This window comes from Castanea sativa, chromosome 3 (genome assembly GCF_040712315.1).
Source record: "Castanea sativa cultivar Marrone di Chiusa Pesio chromosome 3, ASM4071231v1".
In the NCBI taxonomy this organism is placed as follows: Eukaryota; Viridiplantae; Streptophyta; class Magnoliopsida; order Fagales; family Fagaceae; genus Castanea; species Castanea sativa.
Window position 1 is genome coordinate 53961073 of NC_134015.1, and position 23923 is coordinate 53984995.

At 34.1% G+C, this 23923-nt stretch overlaps 1 pseudogene; it reads right to left on the reverse strand.

Annotated features, from left to right (window-relative positions):
• Positions 1 to 5938: 5938 nt before the first annotated feature.
• On the reverse strand, positions 5939 to 14566 carry LOC142629170 (TMV resistance protein N-like; annotated as a pseudogene).
• Between the last annotated feature and the right edge of the window lie 9357 nt (positions 14567 to 23923).

A 23923-nucleotide genomic window follows, 5' to 3' on the forward strand; every position in this document is an offset into this window, starting at 1 on the left:
GTCGAGTTTTTAATAAAAGATCTTTGTTCAGTCTCTTGTTCAATAATCTAGTATTAGAGTTTCCGCTAGTTCAACAATCTAGTATCAAAGCGAGGCGGTCAAGGATTGTGCTGTCTAAGACAATATTTTTGGAGGTGTTAATTTTTCTCGTGTACAGTCTTGGACTGTGAAGTTCATGGTTTGGGACCATGCTTATTTGGTAGTGCGAGAGATTTCACCAAGTTATGATGGCGGACCTCCAAGCTATCAGTAGCATTAGAAGGCTCAATAACCAAAATTACAACATATGGTCAACTTGTATGAAGTCATACTTGCAGGGGCAAGATTTGTGGGAGATCGTGGCCGGTGGCAAAACCACACCTCCTGAGAACGCCGAAGTGTTGCGGAAGTGGAAGATTAAAGCTAGGAAAGTTTTGTTTGCAATCAAGACAAGCATCGAGGAAAAGATGTTGGAGCATATCAAGTGCGTAGACACACCAAAGGAAGTGTAGGACACCTTTTTGACACTATTTAGTATTTACAAAGAAGAATGATGTAAGGCTACAATTGCTTGAGAACGAGCTAATGTCAATGGCACAACGAGATATGACGATCATGCAATACTTCACCAAGGTAAAGTCTCTCTGTCACAAAAACTTTGAATTAGATCCTACATCAAATATTTCTAATTCAAGAATGAGAAGGATAATCATTCATAGGTTGAGACCCGAATTTAAAAGTTTTGTAGCTGCCATTCAAGGTTGGCCTGTCCAACCATCATTAGTAGAATTGGAAAATTTGTTAACTGACCAAGAAGCATTGGTCAAGCAAATGGCTGGGGTTTCACTAAAGAGTGAAGAGGAGGCACTCTTTAGCAGTCAATATAAAGACCAACTCAAGAGAAGATTTAATACAGGTTCTAAGAATAGAAATAATGAAGATAGAGAAGATAATACAAGTTCTCTTTGGCATGTGCAATCAAGTTTATTAGTTGTGAACTCTCTTGAACTAATTTGAATGATTCTACGAAAGACTCTTAGTTGTTTAGCTCCTCTACACCCCCACACCCACTCCCACCCACAAAAAAAAAAAAAAAAAAAAAGAGAAACAAAAAGCTTTCAACAATTACTTTTAATCTATTAAATCAATTACTTTTCAAAAGGAAGCGGCATTAGCACTTTAACTTTGTTGGTAAATGATAGTATTAACCTTCAACTGTTTATGCATAAAAGCGTACATTTTATGAGACACTTATCAAGGAAAAAATAATGGTACTAGATAACCTATTTCATAAACTTCACCAGCATGATTTTTAGTAGACCAATAATGATTATGAAGATTTCCATTCTTAAATTGCTGATAGAAATTGCAAGTGTTGGCAACATTCAATGTCAAACACACACACACACACAGATAAAAAACAAAAAATGGCACTAAGGCTCGCCCATAGCAATAGAAAAGGAACAAGACCTCCCCTCCAAAAAAAAAAAAAAAAAAAAAGGTCATTGAAGACCAAATCAATACATTGATTTCAAGATAAAATTTATGAGATTAATTATTAAAAAAAATTGTTGGATTGAGAAAAAAAATCAATATGCAATTGAATTTTTTTTTTTTTTTTGTATGTAATATTGTAATCCCATTATAAATATGGATTCTATTGTAATGTATTATCAATAAAAATGTATGAGAAAATATAGCTCTTTGACTCTTGTCCTGTAAATATAGGCCATAAGGCCAAACCATCTAAGCTCTCATGTTTTCTTTCTTTTTCTTTTTCTTTTTTAATCACAAGATTTTGTACTTTTAACTAATCTTTGTTGAATAAATGGCCTTAAAATTTTGTTAGGAGGGGCGGAAGAATATTTGGAGACTGCAAATTGTACGTAATTGGTCTCAAACTATCCAAAAAATATGTTGGACAGTGCCTCTCATTTTCTTTCTTTCTCTTTTTTTTTTTTTTTTAAATTTTAATTTTTAGTTCTACTGAGGTGTGTCGTTTCACCTCCTTTACCAGTCCATTGCAATAATATTAATGCATTTATTCTCTTTCTCAAGAACTAGATTTTAGACTTGTGTGGAACTCATATACTAGGATTGTAAATTGATTCTTTAACAAGTCCATGCCTAGCTATTACAAAGCCTAAAAGTAAATGTAATATCCACACGAACCTTTGGAACTCTATATGTACTATGCAAAGAAAATACAACGGATTCTTTAACAAGCCTATGCCTAGCTATTACAAAGTCCAAAAGGAACTCAATTAAGATTGCTTGACTCCATTCTTCCACAAATGAAGACTCACATAAACTTGACCTTTCATAATTTTGTCCAACGAAAGAAAAATTATTCAAACAAAGAGAAGCAAATTATGTAGATAGCTTCAAGTGGTGGTCTCACAGTAGCGTCTTTGTCTTCTTTGAGTGGAGCGGTGGGCTAGTGAAGTTCCAAAACAATGGCTTTTTAACTGAATTTTTTTTTTTTTTTCATAAAAAAAAACTGAATTATTCATTTATTTTATATATCTTTTAACTGATTTAACTGAAGATTAAAGCGAAGATACAGAATATATATATCCTAATTATCTTCAAATTTTAGGGAAAAAAAAAAATTCCTAGGCAATAGAGTTCATAAATAGATGAGATTTTCCTTGTTAAGAAAATGAATGGGACTTTTTTTTCTTCTTTTGTTTATTGATCGTTGAAAGACTTCAGCAGCTATATTAAGTCCAAAGTGCATTACATTCAATTGATAATGTCCTCTAAGAGTGAGTATAAATTCCTAGTTGGAATTCTCTGAATACAACATACACCAATTTGTACAAAGAAAAGATGACTTATTGCCCAAATTAGAATTATACACAAGCTTGCCAACAGTTTATTATAGAGAAGGTGACAAATTATAGTAATTTGTTCCAAGACTAAACATAAACAGATTATAGCTAGTAAATGATGATAAGAGAAATATTCCTCTAGTTAGTCCTCAACCACAATCTTTAGAACTTAGGAAACTGGACATTTGAAGCACATCTTCCTTTTGGAGGCACTGGATACTCAATGAATTTTGCCCCAGAAGTAGATTTGGTAAAGTTGGCTATTACCATCTGAACCTTTATTGCATCCTATCCTAGGAGTGTGCCCAGTGCCCTTTATTATTGCTCTTACAATGTTGTCTAAGCTGTAAAATCCATCATCTGGTTCAATTCTTGCAATCCTGAGTATTTGTAGGAGGTTTAGGCGTTTTTTCATAAATAACTAAAGAATCCAAACTATATCATTAGTAAGCAAAGGTTTGAAACAAATTTGGTTTGTAACAAATCAAGTCTATTGGACTCGGATTTGGGCTTATAAATCAAGTGCCTTGTACTCGATTTCCATATCGTAGCACCGGCTGACCTGGACAAGGAGTCCATGTAGGCACAAAAATCGAGTCCTTTGGACTCGATTTCCAATTTCCAAGTCTACCACGTTTCACACTCAGGTCACGTGCGTATGTGGAATCACTTTAAAGGAAATCGAGTCTAGTAGACTCAATTTTTGGTCCCCACCGCTTTTCGGGCACGTGGACATAACTCGAGTAAAGTAGACTCGATTTATTTGCTTTTAAAAATCGAGTCTACTGAACTCGATTTCTGTGAATGATCCTCAGCCCGTCCACGTGTCATGTGGGTCCCAACTGGGACCTTTTTCCCCCCTTACTCGGCTCACACTCTCTCTTCTGCTCTCACAGCTTGCCTCTTATCACTCACACAACTTGCCTCTCATCACTCACACAACAATCACACTCAACTTTCATCAACTCTCAGGTAATGTTTTTTACAATATTGATAATATTTTTTGTTAGTTAATATAGTGGTCATTTGCTAGGTTATTTTTTTAAGAAACAATTAGATTAGGAAAATTTTTGTTTTTTTGTTTGTTAGTGTAAATATTGTGATTAATTTATTTGTTAGTATATTGTGGGTAGTTTATTTGTTAGTATATTGTGATTATTTGTTAGTTTTTTTTAATTATTATTATGATTAATTATTGGGAATACTTAGTACTAAATATTGTGATTAATGTTATTACAACATATTTGGAAACATTTTTTTTTTGTTAGTGTAAATATTGTGATTAAATTATTTGCTAAGTTTTTTTAAAAAAATTAATATCGTGATTAATTATTGGGAATTTTTAGTACCAAATATTGTGATTAATTATGTTATTACAACATATTGGGAATATTTGTTTTTTTTTTTTTTGTTAGTGTAAATATTGTGATTAAATTATTTTCTAGGTTTTTAAAAAAAATTAATATTGTGATTAATTATTGGGAATATTTAGTATTGGGGAAATATTTAGTACCAAATATTGTGATTAATTATGTTATTACAACATATTGAGAATATTTTTTTTGTTAGTGTAAATATTGTGATTAATAATATGCTAGGTTTTTTTAAAAAAATAATATTGGGAATATTTAGTACTAAATATTGTGATCAATTGTTAGGAATATTTAGTACTTTTAGGTTTTTGTCATTGGTATGAAATGGATTATGAGTTTGATACCTAAGACGGTTGGTGGTAATGATATCGATATTGCTCATGTTGTTTGTGATTGAAAAAAGAAAAAGAAAATATTAAAACAATCCAGAGGGTTGTGAGGGTTGTGAGATTAATCACTGGGGGATATAAACACCCACTAAATTAGCATTTCCATAGAGTTAGGTTGCAAGTGGTTGGTGATTGAATAAATTAACTGTTAAGCATTGTCTAACATGTTAAAGCATTAAAATTAATTTTAAGACTTTAGTTGTCATTCGTTTTCATACTCCACAAATATGCTTCCTGTATATATTGATACCTTGTGGATGTATAATTATCCTCAGATTTCATCAAATAAAAGTCTCTAAACTAAAATACAATGCTTTAAGAAAACAAAAAGAATCAAGAAAGTGTAAAGATAATAGATTTCAAGGAATTTAGTTTCCTTTGTTTCAAAATATGTAATCATTTTATGAGCATGACATTATCCCTTAATCATATCCATGGCCTTAATAGTAATCTTATGAAAGCGAGTCATTGGGGTTATACTTTGCATGAGGCAAAATTGATGAGACTGGAACTAGCTAGCATATTAAGATCATATAGAAACTACCCCAGAAGAAAGAAGCCTAAATGTTATTATGTCCTTAAGAACTTGAAGCTGCCTAAAAATAAATTAAACCTAAAACTTTGAAATTAAGATTTGGTTACACCAATCAATCAGTTCAAATAAGCTATATGTACGAAACCCTTAGAAAAAAAAAAAAAAAAAAAAACCAAGGATGAATCAATTACCTGAGAGTGAGAGAGAGACGGTGAATGACCCAACAAGGCTCGAAAAGATGTTGGGCTCGCAGAGATGGTGGGTCAGAGACCGACGACAAGAGGAGCCAACGACGACAGAACGAGCCACCGATGAGGCCGAGCCGCCAATGAGTTGAGAGGAGAATGATAGACTGAGGGAGACTGAGAGATGAGTGGGTTTGAGCGTCTGTGGTTTGAGAGTGAGAGATGAGTGTGATTTTGAGATTCTGAGAGGGAGAGTCTCGCCGATGTTTGAATTTTTGTGATTTTGAGAGTGAGAGCCTTGTTGGGAGTTTGAGTGTGATCTGCGAGGTGTTTGAGAGTGTTTTGGTGAGAGTGATCTGGGAGTTTAAGTGTTTGGGACACGTGGACGGCTAAACACAAATCGAGTCTATTAGACTAGAGTTCTTAAAACGACTCCAATGCACTCGAGTTTGAAATCTACGTGGACATTTTGTCCAGCTCCACCGGTGCCACGATGGAGAAATTGAGTACAATGTACTCGATTTATAAGCCCAAAATCGAGTCCACCAAACTCGATTTGTTAGAAACCAAATTAGTTTGAAACGTTGTCTAACTAATAATATTGTTTAGATTTTATAGTTATTTAAAAATTTTGATCGGAGGTTTACTTTCTTCTTTAGATTGAGAGCTGCTTCAAAGTATTCATGCTGGTCAAGTTGAGATTCTGACTCTGAGCATGCCCCATGTTTTTCCCATTCATGTGACCAGAACCTAAAGCCATTGCTACTTGGGCAGCTAAGTGATGGCCAATCCTTTTGCAGATTGGTCATGAGGTCTGAGAGCTACAGAAACCATCATATACATGAATCAATATAAGAAATAAGTTAATAATGGCGGTGTGTAAATTTGCGAGACCTCTAAAGCTTATGTGGCATAATTTTAGAAGTCAACAAAAAGTTAGATGCTTCAGTTTAATTATAGATAATGAGAACAAACTAAGATTTTTGAATGGCTTGAATTTCAAAAAAATGTACAAAATGATTTCTTTTACCTCCACATTTCTTTTAACTTTGATATGTAGTCTTCAGAGAATGCATACAAACTACAAAAGTGAGCTGAATCTTCACAAGTTTTCTTGTGCTCAACATCTTGCTTAGGAGCTTTCTCACATTTTCCTTGTTCATTGTTCTCACTTTTTAATCAGATCTCTCCATCCAACATCTTACCCATACTTTTCAAAAGGAAGCTGCAGTAGCACTTGAGCGTTGTTGATAAACAACAGTACTAACATTCAACTGTTTATACAGAAAAGCATACATTTTATGAGACACTTATCAAGGAAAAAAATAATGGTGCTAGATAACTTGTTTCATAAAATAAACTTCACCAACATGATTTTTAGTAGTCCAATAATGATTATGTAGATTTCCATTCCTAAATTGCTAATAGAAATTGCACGTATAGGCAACATTCAATGTCTCAAAGCAGGGGAAAAACAGAGAGCGAGAGAGAGAGAGAGAGAGAGTTAAAAAACAAAAGAATGGCCCTAATGCTCACCCATAGCAGAAGAAAAGGAAAGAGTACAACTAGACCAAAGATACAAATAGTGCTAGGTCTAAGTTTGTATTCAATTGCTCCAAAAGTGTTTTCCACTATCTTTAAGGGTCCGGTAGCGCACCACCTGATGTAATATTTTTTCACCACAGACACCTTGGGGTTGAGGCAAAGGGACTCATTACAAAGCATTAGCAATATGGAAACATCTTGACAAAGTTTGGAAAACAGCATTTTCTACAGGACAGGAAATACTGATCTTGAATGTCCGATAATGCATAAAGCTATTAACAAATTTGAGCATGATACGGCATAGGAGTAATAATCTAGACATTGCAACTCTTCGCACGTTTAAGGGCACGAACTCCCTGAAAATTTATATTGTAATTGAATTATAAGATCATGAAAAGGCATCTAACATGCAAGGAGGAGAGAATATATGAAAGGTATTTTTTTTCATACTTGATGCATTTGCCACATCCCCACAAAGCTGATAGTCGATGTGTTTACAATGACACAAAGTGAAAAAATCTGTCAGGGTTTTGCAAGATAAAACTATAGAAAATGGACATTGTACATGAATATGAAGCAAAACATATCTATGAAATTCATAATCATGCTATAAGATAGTGTAGATAGGCTGGACGCAAAGAGTCAAACCAAGGAGAACATTTACCCAAACGTATAGAAGATAAAAAAAACAAACTACAGATATCTATTCAACACAATTAATAAAAAAGTGAAAAACAAGAAGCATCCCTCTTATAAATCACAACATGGAAAAAGATCATCAGTGATTAGATTCCTCGTTGTAAACTCTCTTCTCACCGAAAGACGATCACTTAATACTTTCCGGAGGAAAATAAGCACTTTGAGAAAGGATTTAAGTTTCTATACGTTGGCCCACATTTAAAAACTCTATCTCAAAGTTCTGCTCCTTCCATATAAGCATTCACTATAGAGAAGCCAGTAGGCTTGGTTGACAGTAAAGAGACTTGACTGATTCATGGGGCATAACCTGTTTAACTACACTTCCCAACCTAGGAGTAAGCTCCTTTCAAATAATAGAGTTAGCTACATGAGATGCATATCAATTCCTCACTAATGCATAATTTCATTGTGCGGTAGCTTGGTCCAAAAAATCAAAAGCCTTGTAATATGTGGATAATTTCTCCCATCCACATTGGATCTTACATTAAGCCAAAAGTCATGATCATTAGGAATTGAGTTCCCATTTCCTACCAGCCATTCAGCTTCAGTGGGAACAGATAATCCCATTGCTTTTTTATTTTTTAGATAAATATACAATTTCAATAAAAATTAACATGAAAACATCCTAGAAAGCAGTGTGAATCTGTACCCAACCTCTGTTTCAAGATGTGATAATACTTTGTTTCTGATTTCCATGGGTTGGTAAGTAGTCATTGTATCAATATTATAATTGCAAGTTCGATGCATAACACATACACACATTTTTTAAAAGCCTTTTTTTGTCTTTTGAGCATTGGGATGGGTACTAGCAGTTCTCTTATAATCAATCCTTGTTTCCCTAAGTTGTGAAGAGAGTTTATGGCCATGTATTTTGTGGCTTGAGAAGTTAAGTCACATATAGTGCCAACTTGAATCACAGCTAAAATTCATAACAAAAATCTGGCAATGGGTAAACTGGAACTTTTGCATTGGATTAGAAGGTATACTTCTTCTTCTCATCAAATATGCTATTTATGCAGATAGTTGAATTGAGGCAAGTTCTTAAATGGACAAATATCTATGGAAATCATTTACCTGAGGACAAGCATGCCAAGAGACAGTTCTTTGAGTACTTGAAGGAGACAATGTGTCTCATCCTGTGTTGCTTCACTTAAGAGCTATTTGTAATGTTGGTTAAACCGAGTCAGGTCTAGGTGACTTCATCAATGTGCAGAGAAGGAGCTTCAAGTTTACCTCAGTCTGGTCTAGGATTTTTTTAAGGTTCCACAAAAAATTTGCTAGACTGCCCGTGTCTTCAGTTCACATTATGCCATGAAGATTGAGATGCTTATAGCTCATAACCATCTGCAGAATTCAGAATTGGGTTAACGTAGTAAAGGTTGTTTTCCATTTTCCAACTATCCTTTCCACTAGCATCAGACTGACTTGAAATTGGAGCTTTCCCGTTAATGCTTGTCTAGTATTCTAATGGCAATAGTGTAACAAGGAACTACTTTGAAAATTTTAGTATGACCTTTAGAGAATTGGGTATAAAATGTGGACAGAGGATCCTAAAGGATAGAAAGATCATTTTAAATGCAAAAACTTAAGGAATAAAAGAGTTATAACATGTTGTTATGCAAACAATAATGAAATCGTGGCCTTGCAATCCTCACTGTATCAAATATTCCTAATTAATAGAGAATGAACAAAAAATAGTAAAGACCTATGCTTTTAGATTATTTCTTTGAAAATCAGCTCTTCAACTAGTCAAATACGAACTATATTCTTCCAGAGATCCAACCAAAGACATTAAAATGCACAGCCATTTTAATTTTTGGCTAGCATGTCTTAAATGACCAGCTAACCTAGTAAATTATTATAGACCATTTAGTTGTGATACAAATCATTTACAATTTATCTCAAACATCTTGTACACAGCCAAACAAATTCAATGTAGCTTCCAAAATTCAAAGTGATGCACATTTTCTACAAAAGTCAAGATTCAATGCGATTGGTGTACATAATTTTTTAAATTAAGAAACCAATTAATTCCAAACGAATAAATAAAACTAGGAAACAATTGCAAGATCTTTCCTCACCAGGCTAAGGTCACATGGTAAGCTAAGTAGAAATTATGCATCTCAATATGAAAAATTAGGTAAAAAACACAAAATTATACATATGAAAACAAGACTGAGCTCACATCCAAGGCAGAAGGTAATCTGGGGCCTACCAGTGACTTCAATTGCAACCATCCCAGTCAACTGCATTAACCAAAAAAATAAGATCAATTAACAGAAATGAAATAATTATATTATAAATAATAATTTTTAAGTTCAAAAACTTATTCAGTTCCCAATTTTTTTTTTACAGAAACACAATAAATACTTATGAGTTGATCTAATATCCATTGCCATTGGGTAAAAGATGCAAATGAAACAGTGCTACTAAAAAGGGAAACATACCTTGGCGTCAAATGTACACCAAGGTCTTGGGCCATTGAAGTTGAAAACAAACAAAACCTACCAAGGCCTAGAGAACAGAACAAAATGTTCAAGGCTGGTGGGCAGTAAGGTCTAAGGGCCTCAGTTCAAGAAAAATCTCTGGGGCAGCAAAAGCAAAATATCTTAAAAAGCTTGGTGGTGGCCCCAATTAGCCAACTCATGCACGACATAGATATGTCATCATGGACTAGAGGAGACTGATATTCTTCTTTATCATCAGATCCAAAAAATGGCAACTCACACAAGTAATCAACAACATCATCATCATCATCATGTCCAGCTGTTAGAAGGGGCAAGTTAGGTATTACAGATTCTTGAGGACAGGTGCATTCTACATGGACCCCCCACCTTTTTATAAAAGGATATTGAATGCTATATGTAACATGATTCTGGTCAGTTGGATTTGATTCATTCAAATACTGCTGTAGAAGCCGTTGAGGTGGAGAATGTAAGTACAGAAGATTATAATCATTATGTAATCGACTGAAATTCCCAGATTCATGTTTTTCACAACCATTGATGGAAATGTAAAAAATGCCAAATTCATGAGAATATCCTTGTGCCTCATTTGGTCCACAAACAACACAGACAGCCAATTTTGGAAATTTGCGACCAACACAGAAAAATATGGAATTTTCAACACTTTGATGATTAAACTATTTTGGCATCTTGGTTCCCCATGCATAAATAATACGTTCAACGTCCTGATCTTCATATTCAACGCCCTCAGTTTCAGATGGGAAATGATTGGAGAACTGCTGATCCATTGATATGTCCCCATCTTCAGATTCAGCACCCTCAATTTCAGATAAGAAGTAATTGGTGAACTGCCAATCCATTGATATGTCCCCATCTTCTGATTTAGCACCCTCAGTTTCAAATGGGAAGTAATTGGTCAACTGTGGATGCAATGCTATGTCCCCATCTTTAGATTCAGCACTCACAGTTTCAAATGGGCAGTAATTGGATAACTGCCGATTCATTGATATGGGATCTTCAGATTCAGCACCCTCAGTTTCAGAAGGGAAGCAATTGGATAACTGTAGATCCATTAATTTGTTGCTTCTTGCACTACCACATACACATACTCTATTTGGTAAAATCCCAATAATTTCTATTACCTGCATGCAATTATAAAATTCAAGATATTTTTCATTTAGCAAATCTCGTAAAGTATTTTGAGAAAGTAACAAAAATTGCTTCTTTATGTATATCTTAAAGAAAGAGAAAGACCTGACTCAATAGCCCGCTTGGTGATTGGGTATCCAACAACATGCTATTCCTTGCAAAAACTAGGCTTATCGATTGTGGAAGTCCTTGAATTTCACGAAGAAGCTTGCAATTCGAAATATGAAGTGATTCTAATCTGGGAAATCTGCTAATGCTTTCAGGGATGGTAACAATATTAGTTCCAGATAGATTTATATCTTGTAATGCGGGGAAGTAATCAGGCTTCATCAAAAGATCTAATTCAATTATGTTTTCATAGTTCTCGAAACTCAGGTGTGTCATGTTCACAAACCCATATCTGGAAGAGCTATCAAAAGAATTGCATGTCATTCTCAATTTGGCAGTAGTAGTTGTCAAATCCCGAAGCTGTTGCAATTTATAAATGCTATCCGGAAGATCCCGAAGGTTTTTGCATTCACAAAGGTTTAATGCCTCAAGCTTAGTGAGATGCTCGATTGATGAAGGCACCTCTCTAATACCACTCCCATGTAAATACAATTTCTTTAAACATTCCATTTCTTGATGAAAATTAGGGAGCTTCTTAAGCCTTGAGCAGCCAATAAGATCAAAAACGACGAGAGATTTCAACCTGAGTTGGCTTGGAAGAAATTGAAGTTTTGTGCAATGACGGAGACGCCATCTTTTAAGCTTTTCAAGAGATCCAAAGCATTCATCAATCTCAACTAAATTTTTACAAAAAGTGAGGTCCAAATTCTCTAAATTTGGGGCCCATAATTTAGGTAATTTCGTAATATTTTTACAATCAAAGAGATCGACATCTTTCAAATTTTCTAACCAGCACACCTGTAGCGAAAAATAATAATTCAAAAGTCATGACAAAATTTGAAATAAAATTTGACAAATGCTACAACCACAAACTATTTTACAATATTTTAACAAATTGTTGATGTGACCAACTTCTTATTGGTTTTCATCTAGCCCCACTATTAATATCACTTTATCATTTACCAATAATTTATATCTACATTAGCAATTTGTAAAAAAATTTGTATCTCTAGTATTATTTAAAATTTTAACAAAAATCTCAATTTAAAAATATACATAATCATACCTGCTTGATAAGCTTTGGAAATCTAATACTGCTATGTGGCAGCTCAATAGCAACAAGTTGTTCAGGAAAATATTCTGATGGCCAGTGAAAAGGATAATGGGGCCACTTAAGAAGTACTAAATTGCTGGGCAGAAATTCAAGTGGTTTACAAATATGTACATTCTCAACTATTAGAAATTTGAGACTTTCCATCCTTCTGAAAGCTTGAGTGTGTAGTTGCACCTCTACTGGTTGAGGCGAATGCAACATTATGCCTCGAATTTTTTTTGATCCCTAATTGGAGAAGCATCAAGTCAACTATAGGAAGTAATATAATTTTCCAAATGTATAATGATTTTGAAATTTTAAGCAAAAAAAATATTGATGAACTAATATTTTATAAAATGTTAGAAAGAAAAAATAAAATACTTCTACCGAGTGAAAAAGAAAAAAAATAAAGAGCAAAATAATTGAAGAAAAAGAACTTATACCTTATTTCCAGTTAGTACTTTGAGCGAATCCTTGTAACAATATAACCTGCTACGTTCTCCAAGGATGTTTGGTGCTTGTTGTCGAACAACTTCCCTGCCCATTTGTTGTATCAAGTCATGCATTGACAATCTACCACGTCGATCAACAGTTATGAGATACTTATTGATAAGTCTCGGAATACCAGAACCTGGATATAATTCACAAGCATCTAATATCTTTACAACGTAATCTTTGTCCCATCCTTTGAAGAAACATGCAATATCGAGAAAAATATCTTTCTCAGTGCCTTGCAATCCATCATAACTTACTTGAAGTACATTTTGAATGCCTTTATTGGGAATTTTGTTATACATATCTAATGCACTTTCCCATTCATCTTTAGTTTTCCCACACAAATCACGGGCTATTATTTCTAGAGCTAGTGGAAGGCCTTTGGCAAAATTTGTGAATTTAGTTGCAAGTTTAGAAAAATCTTCATCAGGTTTGTTTCCAGGAAAGGCATGCTTTGTAAAGAGTTGAAAAGCTTGATGTTTGTTTAATTCCTTGACCTTGAATTCCTTGACCTTGTAAGTTGTACAAACTTTTTCTTTAAGGGCGACTAACACATGTCTATCTCTTAATGTTATAATGACTCTACTTCCAGGAGCAAACCAATTACATTTTCCAAACAAATTTTCTATTCTTGTTGAATCATCGACGTCATCAAGAATTAAAAAAACCTTTTTACAGCAAAGTCTCTTCTCTATCAAACTGATTCCTCTAAATCTGCCCACCTTCCAATTACCATTCCCTAAGATGTCATTAAGAAGTTGCTCCTGTAGTGTGATTATGCCAGCATCTGTCCCCAAATTTTCTCTAACATTCTCTAAAAAGCTGCTTCCATCAAAATGTTTAGCAATTCTATTATAAACAGCTTTTGCGATTGTAGTCTTTCCTACTCCGGGAAGACCATGAATCCCTACAATGCAAATTTTGTCTGACCCAATATCTAAAAGTGACTCTATGGCTGCAGCACGAGGAGTTATTCCAACTGGATATTCAGCAACATATAACGGTGTCCAATTTAATTTAACATTTGATATCTCTTCAACAATGTTTTCGATGAAGTCAGATTCAGATTTATATCTTGCGCAGCTAACAATCACATAGCATAATTAAAAAATATAATTAGTTAGATTCGCAGATGAACAAGGTATCTAGTTGTGAGTTATAACACACAACTGACGCATTTTTAAATCAAGTAAATGGAATGTAATTCATATATTTTTGATAACTGTCATTGATATTAAAATCATATTAGAAGTATAAAAATACATGGGAGAAACTTGTAATTGGACCTTCGTAGACTAACTAACTTCGTACCAGATGACATGATCAAAATAGAATACTTTCATAATTTTGCATGCATTGTTTATGACAAACCAGATTAGCAGTATAAAATTAGTAAACTCATGAACCATAGTATCAACAATTAGATACATACCCTTTCTTGTAATGCCATCCAGATGCATTAGCTGCTTTTCTTAGGGCATCCCTCCACCTCTGCACTTTGTCCTTGTTATTCTTGAACTTCTTTTCATGATTAGCCAGTGCTATTCTAAAGTTTCCCTTTTGATTTCGTATTTCTGATGGATCAACATTGTAAAAAAACAGGACGAATCAGAACCTCCTGGTCCTTTTCTCTACACTCAACAATCTCAGCAAGCTCATCCAAGCACCATTTGGATTCTGCGTAGTTTTTAGAGAAGACAATAACCAGGGAATTGAATCAGGGAAAGAAATAGAAATCAGATTTTTTTTTTTATAGGAATCAGATTAGTGCAACATGAAATGTGTTTGGAATGCAATTAAATAAAAAACAGTAGCAGAGGAAAAACAGTAGTGTAAAACGAAAAATGCCCACCTTTTTAAATAAAAAACAGTAGCAGAGTAAAAACTAAAAACACTAGTGTAAACTTGCCTGTACAATTTTTCTTCGTTCCTTCCAAGAAAGTACCCTGTAAAAGACAAAATAGCACTGTAAACACGCGTTTTAGTGTTACTTTACCACTCTTTCCGCAATACATGCCTTCTCTTTTTTACTGAAAATTACAGAGAGTGAACGCATTGGAAAAAGAAGGGTAGTGAGTGGTCAGGTTTGTGCCTGTGACCCACCTCAGAAAAGAGAAAAGAAAAGTTTGTCTGTGTGAGAGTACCATCATAGATATATAATTATATATTTTTTCTATTAGCTTATTTTTTAATGTTCTAAATGAAAAATACGTTTAAATAAATTACTGGCTTAAATAAAAACCAAAAAATAACTAGTTTATTCTGTTTATCTTTTTTTTTGTTTTTCACCGTGTATCTCAAAACTTTTCAAGAGATTAATTATTATTCGCGATGGGTTTACCCTAATTGGAGAGTACACTAGTCGAACTCGAGACAAGCACTTTGAGAGCAAGAGATCAATCACTTAGTCAACCCACCTAGATTTTATCTTTTAATTATTAAAGGGTGAGATAAATAGATTTAACCACGTAAACAAGAGAATTAAAAAAAAAATGCACGTAAGTGCTTATGAATTCAATTGGTTTGCTGGTTGCTTAAAGGAAACTAAGCCCTCCTAATGGATAAATAGACTATTTCTTACTCAATAATAAATAATTTTTTAGCTTACTTTATTAATTGTTAAGTCATATAAATAAATAGTTTTACAAATAAAACTAGCAATTAAATTTTTTTTTTAAAAACCTAATTTTTATCTAATAATTAAATTCAAAAAAACCTAATTTTTATCTAATAATTAAATTTTTTTTTTTAAAAACCCAAATTTTATTTACTACAAGTAGATAAGAATTATTCAAATATTAAGCTAACAATTTATCCTAATATTATTGTAAGTGCACAATTGCACCTGGACCCAAGAACAGTTATGGGCTCAGGCCCAATGAGCCTTAAACAATGAAAATTTGTAGAGAGTGGGCTTGAAACCCAGGTTAGAAGTGAGTGAAGATTAAATGACAAACTAAAGATTGCCAGTATTAGGAAACAGCAAAGAGTAATGTAAATAGGCCTCCTCGGACGTAAGCCGAGAGCTGTTCTTATATTATCTCTCTCTCTTTGTCTTTTTTTCTTTTTAGGTTACAAAAAGTTCCGTCCTCATTTCTGTTCTAGGTCTTCCCTTAAATACTCTTCTTCTTAATACTTTATACACGTGTTGCCCCCAACTCCTCCCTTAGTATAGATATTTCTTTTCTTAGTGCCTTTGAACAGTAACTAGAAGTTTCACTTCCACTGTTCAAGTGTCACCTCCCCATTAATGCGGCCAGGGTGGTAGGTGCAGGGTCTTTAATGTGGAGGTAGCAGCCTTTGTCTTTGACATTTCTTCAACACTGGTGCTTCTGGGGCATTCAAGGGTTCACCCCTTTTAACCATTGGTCTTGACCGTGTCATTCCCTAACCTGTACCATGAAGTCCCGGGTTCTCTGGTGTCAGTCCGAGGGTAAGTTCACCCTCGGCTGGGTCCTCGGACCCTCGGCGCATGGGCCGACCCATAGTATTAACAATTTCCAAACCCAGGGTCAGGTCGGCCCTCCTTAACACGGCCCAAAAGGCCCATGTTCCCATCAGGATCTTTTTACCCCCCACAATTATCTAATTATTGAACTCCTAAAAAGATATTAAGGACAGTGTTAAAGTTTCCCTTTTTCAAGCCCGCGCTCCTTGGTACCAATAACAAGAAATCAATTCACTGTCAAAATTATCAGCATTGCGTGTGGAACCTCATGAGAAGATTAACCCAAAAGTGGCCTAATACAATCTAAACCCAAGCCCAACTATGACCCAAGAACTAAGCACAAAATTAGCCCGTAATATTGAGGGGTTTATAGTTTACAGAAAACATAAATCAGCCGATAAATAATTTAAATATAAAAAAGAAAAAAGAAATCGTGAGAGAGAGAAAAGGAAAACAGAGAGCCACGTTAGTACGTTACCACCATCACTGTTACATTCCGTTAGTATATTTTTGCAGATCATCCCCAGTTCCATTTTCCTCTTCTCTTTCCTCTTCTCTTCTTAGCAACGCTTCGCCCAGAAGTTAAGAATAACTCCTCAGATTTTTTCTTTGTTCCTCTTGTTTCTTGAGTGCACTTTGTATTCATGTTTTTGTTAAGTGCGCCTCACTGTTTCGCGGCAAAATTTTTTAAATAACTACAAAACTCAAACAATATCATTAGTAAGCAAAGGTTTGAAACAAATTTGGTTTCTAACAAATCGAGTCCTTTGGACTCGATTTTACTGTAGCAAATCGAGTTCTAAAGACTCGATTTCCATGAGACGCGTTGCTGATGTGGGGAAAAAAATCCACGTGGAAATCGAGTCTCTAAGACTCGATTTCCCTCAAAACAAACCCAACGCAGAAAACTGATTCTCCCTATCTTTCATCCTCGTCAGTTCGCACTCCCTCTCTCACATCTCTCCCTCTCTCGTTCAAAGCATGCCACCGGAGTTGGGTTGGATTCGGCGTGGTCACGGACTCACGGCGTGGGTGCAGCGTTGGAGATCGGCGAGATCAGTCCCTCTTTCCCGGCGGTTATGGCGTTTTTCTGGGTATTTTTTGTGGCGAGATCGGCGAGTTGTGTGCTAATCGACGGCGTGGGTTGTCTAATCGGTGGCGTGGGTTTCGATGGCGGCTTGGGGTTGCCTGATCGGCGTGTGGAGATCTGCGAGTGGGCGTGTGGAGTCGGTGGCGTGGTGGGTTTGTAACCCGCTTGGTGTCTTTGTGGTTCCTCGTGGTGGGTTCTCACATCTCTCCCTCTCTCGTTCAAAGCATGCCACCGGAGTTGGGTTGGATTCGGCGTGGTCACGGACTCACGGCGTGGGTGCAGCGTTGGAGATCGGCGTGTGTTGTGATCGTGGTGGGTTCTTCGATTTTTTTTTTTTTTCTCTTGGTGGTTTTTACGGTGGCCGTGTGTTGTGATTGTGGTGGTATTTTCTGAGGGAAATCGAGTCTTAGAGACTCGATTTCCACGTGGATTTTTTTCTCCACATCAGCAACGCATCTCATGGAAATCGAGTCTTTAGAACTCGATTTGCTACAGTAAAATCGAGTCCAAAGGACTCGATTTGTTAGAAACCAAATTTGTTTCAAACCTTTGCTTACTAATGATATTGTTTGAGTTTTGTAGTTATTTAAAAAATTTTGCCCTGTTTCGCCTAACAACACCACTACCGACCCACGTGACCTCGTGAAGCCCAATGAAGTAATTACCAATAAGAGTGATTTGACTATTCAAACGTTTTTAAACTCTGCTTGCCAATTTGTCATCCGCCAATATTGATACTAGCTTGTATTTTTTTTTTTTAATAATATGTTCTTTTTATAAAAAATTTATTTAAGGTGGGTGGGTACCCTTCTAATTGTTATATTATAATAATTATTATGATGCTATTATTATCCCAAGTTTAACAAATCAACATATAAATAAATAAATAAACACTGTATTTTTGTTGGTGAAAGTTATAAATGAAACATACAATTGAAAAAATAGGGGCCTGTTTGGTAAGAGATTTCTAGTAACGTTATTGTTGTTTTGTAAAAATACGCGTGGGTGGAAAAGTGTGTAGAAATACACGTAATGTTGTTTAAACACTAAAAACTGTTGTTTAAACAACAATAACAAACACTCCCTAGATCTTTTTATTTAATTGGATTATTTTAGTAAATTTTTTCTATTTGTACTAATTTAATATAATTATTTATATTTTAAATAATTATTAAACTAATTATGACTTATTATAGTCCGGGTCTAAAAACCATAGCCAGTTATATGATGCGTATGCACCCAATCTATGGCGTACATACCTTCTCTAATATTTATGGTCTCACATAAAATATCTTTTATAACAGATATACCAAATCAACCATGTTTTTCACTACGAACTCTTGTAGTCTCGCCTGTAATACTAGTAACAATTCTTACAAGGAATACTTTTAATAATACAATATTCTGTTGTACCCTTTCAATGGATTTTTCTAATGGAATCAATTTTAGTAACTTTTTTTAAAAAAAACATATAAAATTTATCAAAATCAATTGTATCATAACAACAAAAATTAAACTGTGAAGTAAAAACTAAGCATATTAATGGAGTAGTTCAATAAGCTACTTCTACCTTCTTTTCCTTATCAAAATGGAGTAATACATGAAGAGCAATTTGCATACTCATTTAACTGGCATCCTTACAAGCAGTTTTTCATGAATTATAAAGAATTAAAGCAAATTCTAAGATAATGCCTAAATTTCCCATAAATAATAATAATAATAATAATAATAATAATAATAATAATAATAATAATAATAATAATAATAAAAAGATAATTTCTAAAGCCCTAAAGTTAAACATTCGATATTTTAAAAACAAAATGTTAATTTAAACGTATCAAGAAAATATATATTTTTTAATACATGAATGAGTTTCCTATAATAAATAAGATGCAAAATATTTGGATTTAAATATTAATGAAACACCAAATCATATCAAAAAAGGGGATCTGAAATAGACCAAAGGGAAAGAATTTGTTGTAAACTAAGTTACAGTAACTCCTGCTAAATACACACATATCAAGTGGCAATTTGGCGAAAAATTCAATCTTGACAATGAAGTTTTCATTTAAATATAAATCTAGACAGGTGTTTATTTGAGGCATTGACATGTTTGCCTTTTTGCCTTTTTGCAGGAGTTGTTGCAACGTAGTTTGTAGCAACTCCTTTCCCTAAACGAAAACAAAATTATTATTTTAAATAACATTATTTTAATAAGTATCAGTAAAAAAATTCCATGCTATAAATTAATCAACTACATCAATTAATCTTGTGCACTTACAAATTATTTTTAGATTTGAAGTGTTGCAAACTCTTTTGAGATTCCTTTCCCAAAAAAAAAAAAAAAAAAAAAAAAAAACTCCTTAAAGATTGTCTCATTAGTTACAAAATAAGTTTTCAATTTTATTTTAAATAAACGATGGTCAATTTATTGAGATTCAAGAATGGAAATCTTAATTTTATATTTTGGTTTCCAGTTAGCTCAATTGGTAAAGTTTTTTATGATTGAATAAGAGATCTAGAATTCAATCCCTATCTACACCAAAAACTGATTAGTGTCTTGATCTGATGATAAAGAACTATCATCAGAAGTGGATGCCATTGATTGAAACTCTCTTAAAAAAAATGGAAATCAATTTGAAAAAGGTATAAGATGAAAGGACAACAATCCTCAAGCCAAACCTGTGAGCCCTCCGTAGTCCTCATCTTGTAATTAATGTCCTTGCCAACTAAATATAGGAAAAAGAAAAATTAATGATCCTCATAATTCATGGTTAGGGATTTGATTAGCATTAGGTCAAATTTTTCTAGAAACGTTAAGTTTGATTTTGGTTTTTTTTTTTTTTGTTTTGTTTTGTTGTCCAATTATTCACCCTTTTTTGAGATTTAAAAAGCAATTTTGACTCGTTAATCGAGGTCGGACAGAATACGATATCAACAATAGCTAGGGCTGAATTTTCTATCATTGCATGTAATATTTCTAGTCTGACATAAAATATCTCTTATAACAAATATACCAAATCAAGCATGTGCTTCACTACCAACTCTTGTAGTCTCACCTACAATACTAGTAATAATTCTTACAGTGAATACTTTTACTTTTTTTTTTTCCCTTGATTCATAGCATGGGACTTAAAAGAAAATTTTATTTATTTTTTCCTTAAAAAAGTAATTTCTTTCTTAAATAATTGAATTGTTACAAGAACTAGAAAATGGAAATTTGAACTTCAATTCTTGTCATAAGGAAATCAGTAAATATTAATAAACTATAAAGCTCTTCTCTGGAATCTGATGGTGCAACGGCTGCAAATGACAGAAACTCAAGTGTGGGTGCTGTTATAAGAGATGCTACTGGTTCTGTTCATGTTGCTTGCTGTAAATATCTTCAGGGTCAATATTCGGTGGAGGAAGTTGAAGTGCTAGCTGTGGAGTGTGGTCTAATTCTAGCCAGGGAGCAGAAGCTTTCTCAAATTATTTTGGAATCTGATGCTTTAACTACTGTCAATAGAATCATAGCAGCTGATACTAATGGCTGTCTTGGTCATTCATATCAAGGTATTCGTTGTTTGCTTTCTTCTTTTAGCTGCTGGAAAATTAAACATGTGAAAAGAGATTACAACAAGGCAGCACATGAGTTGGCGCAGTATGCAAGGCAGAAGAAAATGTCTCAGGTCTGGAAGGGAGTTTGTCCTCCCATGATAGTGCACGTTGTCCAGGCTGATTGTGTTTAGATTGTACTGTGTTGAGTTTTCTTTTGCTTTGTTGTACTCCCTTTTCAGTATGGTAATGATATTCCAGTTGGCTGTTGTTTCAAAAAAAAAAAAATTGGCAACTAAAAAAGTAAATTATTAATGTAAGATAAATTGATATATTTTATGACAATGACTACATTGTTACATAATAAATCAATTGTGATGAGTGATGGCTTTGTTTTACATCAATAGTTATTAACCAAGTGAATCTTTAAATTCTAATTGAGTATATTTTAAAGTTCAAGCAGCTCTCATAATTTTAAATATGAATTCATGTGAGACTAATTGTATTGTTTATATTAATTTCTAGTTAATAAAAAATGGTGCCTTCGTTGGTGGTATTTTTTACACCTTAAAACTGATATCATGAGTTCAAATTAATCTTTATGTTCCTGATTCATTCATTGACATGAAGCTGGTTTGGATAATTAACTTGCTAGAGTTATATAATTCATTACTCATTTTTTATTTCCGCATATTTTAAAGATATAAAGATATAGTTGTATAGAGAAAATGCTATGTAATATGGCCAAAGACCTTAACTGGGTTTAGGCAAATGTATGATCATGCAAGAATGTGCATCTTTGGAATCTATTTGTACAAATAAATTGGTACCAAAGAGTGGAATAAAGCCTTTTGTTGATTTGTACCGATAAAAAATTGGTTCTAAAAAATGGAATAAAGCCTTTTGTGGATTTGTACAGATAAATTGGTTCCAAAAAGTTGAATAAAGCCATTTATAATTTAGGCAAATCAATTACTTTTAAAGTAAACTTTTAAACACAAAGCAAAAGAAAATGAAGGCATGTTTGGTTAGAAATTTTTACTATCGTTGTTTAAGTGTTGTGAAAATACATGTAGGTTAAAAAGTGTTGTGAAAATATGTATTTCAGTGTTTAAAGACTGAAAGCTGTTGTTTAAGTACATATACCAAACACCCCCGAAATGGTGGCAGTCGTTTCTACTCTAAGTGAGGACATTTTACTCGTCTGAGTGTCTTTTTCTTGCTATTTGTTTTGTGGTTGGATTTCTCTAAATTAGGGTAAATCACAAGTTTATTCCCTAATCTTTACATTGTTTTTCAATTTGGTCCCTAACATTTCAAATGTTTTAATTTAGTCTCTAACATTTTCGATATTGTGTCAAAATAGTCTCAGCCGTTAAGTAGTGGATTGAAAAAAATGATGTGACTGATGGTGAGATTAAAATATTATTTTTATGTCACATAAGATGTCATGTGTCCTTAATTTAAAAATAAAATATTTAGAATTAGTTTATCTTCATATTTGAAAGTTTTCTTTTCTTTTCTTTTGCTTTCTTGGTAACCAAACAGGTTAAAAACCTAGAATTCCATCCTTTTCCCACATTTTCCCAAGGTTTTCATAATTTCTCTGGCCATAAAAAACCTTCGGTAGAGGAACAATAAACAATAAATGAATTTCTTTAATGTTTTTTCTCTCACCTCTTCTTCCTCTCACATGGATTTGGTGATGCCAAAGCTAAAGCGTATATTGGGAATGGGAAGACATGCCCAGTGGAAAGCTACGGTGAAGAACGCAGATGACATGCTCGGTTCGGCTTTCATGCAATTTAGCTCTAAGAAGAAGCGTAAGGAAAGTATTGGTGGCAATGAGGGTATGAATTTGGGAGAGATTGCTTGGAATATGAGGGGTGTTGAGGGCAAATGGTTCATTGTCAAAGTTCATGAAGGAGGACATTCAGGGTGTTACGTCACTGATGGTGTATGTGGTACTGATGTTTAGTTGATTTTGCTTGGCATTTGGAGGAGCATGATTTGCATCATTAGGCAACTTGAATTACTTGCATATTATGGGGAGATCAATCCTCTTGGTGAGTTTTTGATGAATGAGTGTGGGTCTTGCTTAATTGGGCTTCCTCTATTCTTTCTAAGTTATAATGTGTGTTTGTGTTTGGTTAATCATGTCAGCTTTTTCCATGAGATTAGGATTAAATTGACACATTTGAAATTATAAGGACCAAACTTGTGCTTTACCGTATAAATTACTGTTTAGAATTAGTACTAAAATGACATTGATTACTAACATGTATAATAAATAAATATGAACATTTTATTTAAAAAATTAAAAATTAAAACAGTCGTTGTTTTTTACCATAGGTTATAGAATATCCTTAAATCCAGCTCATATCCTAGGATTTTATCTCAAGTGAACTCTATAAACTAATGAGTTTAAAGGAATTTTTTTTTTTAAATAACTATAAAATCCAAACTATATCATTAGTAAACAAAGGTTTGAAACAAATTTGGTTTCTAACAAATCGAGTCCAGAGAACTCGATTTTGGGCTTATGAATCGAGTGTAATGTACTCGATTTGTTCATCTGGCAGCAGCTGAGGTGGACAGGGAGTTTACGTCGACCTAGAAATTAAGTCCATTGGACTCGAATTAGGAATTAAAGTCCAATGGACTAGAATTAGGAAATCGAGTCCATTGGACTCGATTTCTTTGAAGCTCCACCTGTCCCACATAACTTTTCCAAATAATCCCTCAACTTCAAACACTCTCACCGTCTCTCTCAGTCTCACTCTCAAATCTCTCTCAGTCTCCACTGTCTCTCTCAGTCTCACTGTCAAATCTCTCTCAGTCTCCACCGTCTCTGTCAGTCACACCTCAGCGACACTATACCGTCTCTCAAAAACACCCACACCGTCTCTCAAACACTCTCCCACCGTCTCTCCACACACCCAAATCTGACCCAAACCATCCCCACCACCACCACAGTGAACCCAACCCAAATCCGACCC